This window comes from Triticum dicoccoides, chromosome 3B, assembly GCF_002162155.2.
Source record: "Triticum dicoccoides isolate Atlit2015 ecotype Zavitan chromosome 3B, WEW_v2.0, whole genome shotgun sequence".
NCBI classification, from domain to species: Eukaryota; Viridiplantae; Streptophyta; class Magnoliopsida; order Poales; family Poaceae; genus Triticum; species Triticum dicoccoides.
Genome location: NC_041385.1, coordinates 623,959,277 through 623,967,865, shown reverse-complemented (window position 1 = coordinate 623,967,865; position 8,589 = coordinate 623,959,277).

The following is an 8,589-nucleotide window of genomic DNA, read 5'->3' as shown; positions in this document are numbered from 1 at the left end:
ACTTGTATCCTCGGGTGTTTGCATGTTTGGATGGTCGCGTCCAATGCTTTTCTCCCGCCTGACATTAATTTGATCAAGCTATTCAAACCTGGATGTGAAGACATGGTCCTTGTGAGAGTTGGCGGCGGCTTTCTACGTCTTCTTCATGGCTTTAGGTGCAATGAGATCCTTTCCGGTAGAGTGACTCCCCTCAATTCAATTGTTTGGTCTTCAAGTCGTAGTCTTTTCGGCAACGAGGAGGACAAGGCGCCGCCGCAATAGCGTCAACCGATCCTCAACAGTCGTGCCTCCTCTTGGAGGTCGTGGTGACAGACGAGGAGTTCATCCGTCAGATAGAGCTATTGATGGCGCGGTCACTCCGAGAGTGAGGTCTGGTGCTGCCCTTTCCGTCGCGCTTCCGCGTCAAGCAGAGCGTGTGTCACCCTTCCGCCGCGTGAAGCAGGAGTCGACCTCGCCTCCCTGTCGCGTGCAGTGAAGCCGGAGATGCAGTCCCCGCCGCACTTAGCGACAAGCAGGGGCTGGATTATTCAACTTTGATTTGAAAATGTATGCGGGAAGCTTTGGACGGCCAGTTCCTGTATCAGTGTCCCTACCAGTCAGCGGATGAATAATGTGTCGTGTTTGAGGGCCAGCGTTGCAGATGCCTTAAGACTTTCCCGAAAAAAAAGAGACTTGGTTGCATATTGCGTCGGATTGTATCTTGGACGTGTTAATCTTGGATTATGCCGAAAACTAGTTGAACAAAGCAGCAATTTCCCATTAAAAAAAAGGGCTCCTCGTGAGTGTTGGCAAAGCAGTGTTTATCAACTATGTTCGCAACATTGTGTTTGAAGGTTGGTAGCCAAACAAACAAGTCACCTGAAAAGCATTTCCACGGATATTGAAAGGATCACATGACGAAAAAGTCCCCCGCGTCGCTCCGCAGGGGCGGCTCGGGCGGAGACCAAGCCGCGACTTCCGCCGCCCCCTCCCCTCCTCCCCTCCTCCGCCGCCGCCGGCACGCGTCGCCGGGCAAAGCCCCGGTGGTGGCTGGCGGCGGCGGGCCCTCGCTCCTGCACGCGGCGGTTGGTCTTGTGCGTGACCTCGGTGGTGCGTGCGCAGCGGCGTCCCGCGCGGCGCCGTGCTCCGGCGGCGCTCCGGCTTGTGCAGCGGCCTCTTGGTCGTCCGGTGCTCGGCGGTTGGTCGTCACGTGGCCCTGTGCCCCCCTGGTTGCTGGGTGGGCCGGCGTCGGGCGCCCCTGCGCGGCGCGGGTGGTGGATCTGGGCGGTTGCGCTCCCCGGGCTCGTCCCGGTGTGTGCCGTCGTCTTGGCGAGGCCGCGGCGTGCGGGGCCGGATCCGGCAGGCCCCTGCCCGGATCTGTTGGGTGGCGCTAGTTTTCCTGCTCCCTCGACGGCAGATCGGATTTTCCCTAACTTGGCGTTCGCGTTCTCTCGGCGTGGTGGTGCTCTGTATTGCGCCTGGTTATGCCTGGAGCTCCCCGGTGTGGTGCTGGCCGGCGTTGTTCCGTGCTCCACCGTTGGCTGCCCCTTCCTCCGCCTATCGTCCTATTGCGGTTGCACAGGTCGGCAAAATCCTTGGCCTGCAGATGGCAGCCATGGATGCGGCTTGCTCTCCACGCGGGGGGCAGCCGTGGGCGGGTTGGAAGGGCCCCCTTGTCCCGCTGTCAGCGTTGATGGGTGCTGTTCGTCGAGTTGGCGAGCTCCATGGCTTTGCTGTGGCGGCCATGGATGCGGTTCCTCTCACCCGGGAGGGCCGTCTTCCCTTGTCTTCGTCACTTCTTCAGTGTTCTTATTGTTCGTGCTCAGGTGCCCCCTTCATGTGTCTCTGCTGTGGCGATGCCTATGTGACTACACGGGTGGCACACAGGTGTTGTGGCGTCGTCTCGGCTCACGTAACCTTTCGATTGCGCCCCACGACACAGGTGGTGTCGCGGCGTTGGGCAGTCTCGGTTGAGCGGCGTTTTTCGATTACGTCGACGATGCAGTGTCTTGGTTTGGTCTACTAGGTGATGCCCTTCGGCCTTGTCGGTGGCACACAGGTGTCGTGGTGTCGTCTCCGCTCGTGTGTCCTTTCGATTGCATCCCACGGCACAGGTGGTGTCGCGGCGTTGTGTACTCTCGGATGCGCGGCGCCTTTTGATTGCATCGATGGTACAGTGCCCTGGCTTAGTCTCGGCTGTCCAATGGCGTTCGACTACTTTGGCGGTGCTCTTGTTGTGTTGTCTGTTCTTTCCCTCTTTGTTTCTCCCCGTTTTGTGTGTTGTATGTGTGTCTTTTTTCTTTATCTCTTCTCCTCTTGTGCCCCCTGTATTTCCGGTTCACTTGAACCTATCTTGCAATAGGCTGCAAAGCCTTGTAGGCAATATGAATACAATTCAGGTGGGGAAATCTCCCCTCGGTGAAAATTCAAAAAAAAAAAGCATTTCCACCAACGTGGTTCTTGGACCACCCTTGTCCCATCGGGCTCCTCCTTCACGGCTTCACCCTAAACACGCAGCACATACACGCTTAATTAGAATGCTATAAACCGGACAAGACATGCCATGTGACGATGCGAACAACTTCATTCAACGCCTTGCATTCCTTGTTGATCTTGCAATTGTGAAGCAAGATGTGAAAAGGTCTCGAGGTACACCATCTATATATACTCTGGCTAAAAAGCATGAACTAATTTTTACCTAGTTTTCTGCTAGTCACACTTCACGACAGAATAGCAATGATGGTCCTGAATACATAAAGAAAGATAGAAAAAACAAGCAGAATTAATGGACACGGTTCGGTGCGTGATAGCCCATGTTCTTGTTTCGAGCTTTCTTTTTCGGAAAGACAGCAGCACGATCCATCCATTAATTTAGCGCGAGGGTCGCCGAAAACGACTAACAAAAAAAATACGTACATATGCAATAGTACTACTGTACCAGCTTTCGCTGAGTACCTAATTAAGTGTCTTTGTTAAGTAAGTAGAGTACAACTATACAAGGAAAACGCACGCCTTACTTTTGCCCTAGCACTCATTTGGTCATGTGGTAGAACCTCCAAGATCATGGTTGTTGATACTCTCGTTATCTGGGGCATGATACAGCCAAAGGCGTCGCCGTCGGCAGTCCAATCTCGACACCATCGTTAATTACTCTATCCATATGATTTTCTTGAACTAATGGGGAAATAACTTGCAGACTTTCCGGAAGTGGCATGCATGCAGCTTGCCCCGTCCGCCACTCCCTCGTGTCGTGTTGTTCGTTGGTCGCCGCATGGGACAATTGGCAATCACACTGATCTGGTCGAATGATTGACGCCGCTACGTGTCGTCGATTGGCTTTGCTTTTTCGTAAACTAGTTTTAGAAAAACGGGTTCTGCAAATGCCGACTTAAATGGCGGATACATGCATGGCGCCAAGGCCGCAATATAATGTGGTATGGCATGTGGTTATCTACTGGTGTGATGGGGACAGAGAGATTGGGATAAAGCCAAAACCGACAGCGGGGCATTGGACGCGACTTCCTTGTCGTCGTGGTGCTGTGCATGTTTGTACCGTTCTACGTCTCAGCTAGAGCAACTCTAGTATAAAGCCGCGATCCACAAAATAATCGTCAGAATACGGATCGGCGCGGAAAATTCTGCCCGAGCAAATTCATAAATGCGTCTGACCTGTAAAAGATTTTACGGGGTGCGGCAAAAGTTTTGCCTCAACCTCTAGATTCACGAGGTGGGAGGCTGACCCGAGCTCACCCCTTATCCGGAGCTAGATTTGGCGGGAGGGAACTTTCCGCGCGGCCGTTTCCGCTCCTCCCACCCTCCTTGGCCGCCACTGCCCCGCCGTCACGCTCTTCGGTCCATTTCCCCCGCCATTCTTCGCCGTCATGGAAGCCTCCTAGCCGCCCCCGTCACCGTGGAGGTCGCACACGCGCAATCCCCTCTGGCGGATCTCATCGCCGGCCATGTCATCCCCGCCGTCGCCCAAGGCACCAACGCGCCAGCCCGCAAGCGGCAGGGCAACGTTGTCGTGCAGGGCGACAATCTTGCTGGCCCCGCCGGAAAGGCACGCGCACCGGACGCCGCCGCCGCTGCGCGAGCTGCCCGGCCGCTGGCGGAGAAGGTGAGCAAGATTTCGGGCGTGAAGCGGAAGAAGGTCCCTACGAAAAGGTCGGCGCCTTCGTCCACTCCACCCGTCCCGACGAGATGTTCCCTGACGATGTCGTTCAACGACGCTACTTCCGCCACAAGCGAGGTGTTCGATGAAATGGCCGGAAGGTATGCATTTTCGATCTTTTGTCTTGCTTCGCTTTTCGCCATTGTGGTTTTCATGACTTGATGTCACTCAAATGTAGCGACGGTTTGGACAATGCCAGTGCCGAATTCGTGAACTTGTTGGACACCAACGCCATCGACATCGATCAAGCTCCGTTCGCTGATTATGATTACAATGAAATGGAGGATGGTGTGGATGATCACTATGGTGAAGATGAAGTGGAGGAGGTAGATGAGGGGGTATATGAGCAAGCGCATGAAAAAAAGTGTGAGTTCAAAGAACTACACGATCTTGGAAGATCAAATCTTGATCAGGGCTTGGAGTGCGGTATCTCTTGATGCTTGCACGGGTACGTCTCGAACCTCCAAGAGATATTCGCAAAGAATCGAAGATCAATACTTTCGCATGATGGCCAAGTATCCCAATAGGACATTGTCGGTGTTCAAAACCGGCAGATCTCGGGTAGGGGGTCCCGAACTGTGCGTCTGCGGATCGAAGGTAACAGGAGGCAGGGGATACAATGTTTACCCAGGTTCAGGCCCTCTTAATGGAGGCAATACCCTACTTCCTGCTTGATTGACTTTGATGAGTATAGGGGTTAGAAGAGTTGATCTACCTCGAGATCGTAATGGCTAAACCCTAGATGTTTAGCCTGTATGATTATGATTGCCTCTACGGACTACACCCTCTGGTTTATATAGACACCGGAGGGGCCTAGGGTTGTACATAGTAGGTTTACAGAGAAAGGAAGATACATTATTCGAACGCTAAGCTTGCCATACACGCAAAGGAGAGTCCCATCCGGACACGAGGGAGGGCTTCTGTCTTGTATCTTCACGGCCCATTAGTCTGGCCCATGTAACATAAGCCGGCTTCCCGAGGACCCTATAATCCAGGACTCCCTAAGTAGCCCCTGAATCGGGCTTCAATGACGATGTATCCGACTCGTAGATTGTCTTCGGCATTGCAAGGCGGGTTCCTTCTCCGAATACTCCAAAGCAGTTCTCTGCACATAAGAGCTGTGTCCGGCTCTGTTTCATAATTACAACCCTAGGCTGTAAGGGAAAAAATACTTAAAACAAAGTAAGTCACGTCCACTGGCAACTTTTTCGGCGAGGCGTTATGTCCTAGCCTTTATTATTCTGAACCGTTTTACAACCCCCGCTTTGTGTTTCGAGGCACGACCATTGACACGTCCTATCGAAGGAGAGATCGTGTCCCCTTATCATGGGATTCTCATCAATACGGGCTTGGGTAACCCAACTGTGTCGTTCACACGTCCCCTTGGGAATAGGCGAGGTTTAAGGCTTATGAGGGGACGCTTGATATCCACTGCCTTTATAAGAAGATAAGGATCCGTCTTTTTACCCCCACGCCTTCTTCCTCCTCAGCCCATCTACCCTCAAGCTCCAACACCCAAGTTTCCATCGCCACCAAACACTCTAGCCATGTCCGGATCTGGAGCGCAGGGCAAGTGGATGGCTTCCTCTGTTACAGAGGGGAACGTCAATGAGCTCTGGGAAGCAAGGTACTTGGCCGCAGACATAGCCCACCGGCTCCGTGCCAAGAAGCACATCATTCCCACCCCAGAGCCTAATGAGAGGGTAGTGTTCATCCCCCATTTCCTCCGCGGACTGGGTTTCCCCTCCATCCTTTCGTCCGCGGTCTTATGTTTTACTACGGATCCATGATCTAGCCCAAATTCCTTCCTCAATATTTTGGTGTTTATCATCGTGTGCGAGGCATTCTTCCGCATCCCCCCTCCCACTTCGGCCTATGGCTCAAGGTCTTCAATGTGAAGTCGAAGGTGGTTGATGGTCAACACGCGGAGTGCGGTGACGCCATGGTGAGCAAGCTCCCCAATGTCACCTGGCCCAAGGGGACCTTCGTGGAGACCGTCAAGGGATTGCAGCAGGAGTGGTTCTATGTCACAGAACCCCATGACGCCACATGGGCCACCACTCCCAAGTTCAAGTCCGGGCCTCCAATGCGGCTTACATCATGGCTCATTAAGGGCCTGGATTGGGCGTCGTCCGATGAGGTGATGATGTTGCAGAAGCACGTCAAAGGTATGATAGAGAAGAACACCAGTCTTGCCAGCGTGATCCAGGTGATGCTTTTTTTGTCAGATTCTCCCCTGCCAACGCCGGACTCTGCATATGTGGGAATTCGACCCGGCCAGTCCCCGGGCCCTGCAGCGGTTCTTCAGCACGACGCACGAAGACATATGGAAGCTGCTTTTCAAGGCTCAGAAGTCATGGCCGAAAACGACCGAGGACCTTGGCCTCGACTGCGCTCGTCCGGCCACTCCCGCAAGTTTTCTGAAGAACTTAATTTGTAAATCCAAGGAGTATATTGACTTTACATTCTTCCCACAGGGCTGGACAAAGAAGGCGAAGCAGATCCAATGTCCGGCTTCGCTACCCGAAGACGCAACCATTCCTCTATTGACGAGGATGCTGGTTCCGACGCCGTATTAGGCGCTGGAGAAGAAGGCCAAGAAGAAGAAGGGCAAGGAGGCCAGAAGTGGCCTCCGCCGTAAAGGCGCTTCGGACGTTGTGTCCGAAGACACCGAGACTCTCTCCTCTCATGACGAAGATGAAGAGGAAGAAGAGAGCAATTCTCCCCTTAAGGGGGAAAGAATAAAAGGGCGGCTTCCGTGGACCTAGAGGCAGAGGCGTCCAAGAAGGGGAAACTCTCCCTTTCAGATGATTCCGAATTGGACGCCGACACCACCCCCGAGTGGCACTCCAGGCCGAAGCACCTGGCCGGATCGTAAGTATCCAAAGACACTGTACATATATCCGATTTTATGCCTTGTGGTTCTAACATATTGAATTGCGTGTTGCAGTCCGGCTCGCGATCTCCCCCAACGATCATCGTCCTTTGGGAATTCGCTGGGGCCGAACATGATGGAGAGTGAGTCGCCTCCGCAGTCCTCTCCACCCACTGCTACGGATAACACCGAAGTGTTGTCCCGAAGAACCTCTCCAGGTCACGAGGAGGTGCGGGAGGCCGTGAAGGTGGTGGCGGAGGGTAATACCTCTGTTGCCGAAAAGAGAGGGGAACCGACCCCCATGGATACCGGCAACGGGGGCCATGCCCAATTCGGCCCCCAACCAAATATTATTTCGGAGATCCATACGGCTCCGGAATCGGGCGAGCAGCCTCCTTCAAAAGAAGGGGGCGTGCCACCTCCACCGACGACCTCTGTCAATCCGGAGGCGCTGGACACTCTGGTGGAAGCACTTCAGAGCGCTTCCATTGTGGAGGAACATCATACCCTTATGGGTACGGTGGTTGAAAAGGTTCGGTCCGCTAGAAACGGATTGAACAAAGCCTATACCAGCCTTCTAACATGTTTTAAGGTATGTGATGTAATATATATTTTTTGGCTATTTGTATATGTATAAGGAATGCATGTGTATATATAGTAGCCCCTAAGACTCTGTTCGGCGTTCGCGAAGAAAGGCCGAACAGAGGATGGAATAATTCTTCGCAGGATGTAACATATATGTCTATTTGGATAAACAGGCTTCGATGTTAGCGGCAACCTCCCACTGAGGGAGTCCTGGATAAGGGAGTATCCAGACAGCCGGACTATATACTTTGGCCGGACTGTTGGACTATGAGATACAAGATTGAAGACTTCGCCCTGTGTCCGGATGGGACTCTCCTTGGCGTGGAAGGCAAGCTTGGCGATTCGGATGTAGATCTCCTTCTCTGTAACCGACTCTATTTAACCCTAGCCCCCTCCGTTGTCTATATAAACCGGAGGGTTTAGTCCGTAGGACAACACAACAACAACAACAATCATACCATAGGCTAGCTTCTAGGGTTTAGCCTCTCTGATCTCGTGGTAGATCAACTCTTGTAATACTCATATCATCAAGATCAATCAAGCAGGAAGTGGGGTATTACCTCCATCGAGAGGGCCCGAACCTGGGTAAACATCGTGTCCCCAGTCTCCTGTTACCATTAGCCTTAGACGCACAGTTCGGGACCCCCTACCCGAGATCCGCCGGTTTTGACACCGACATTGGTGCTTTCATTGAGAGTTCTTCTGTGTCGTCACTGTAAGGCTCGATGGCTTCTCCAACCTTCAACAACTCCGTCCAGGGTGAGACTTTTCTCCCCGGACAGATTTTTGTGTTCAGCGGCTTCACACTGCGGGCCAACTCGCTTGGCCAACTAGAGCAGATCGACAGCTACGCCCCTGGCTATCAGGTCAGGTTCGGGAACCTAAACTACATTGCCTACATCCGCGGAGACTTGATCTTCGACGAATTCGAGCCCACGTCAGGAGCACCGAACGATCGCCGCATACATGACTTAGATCT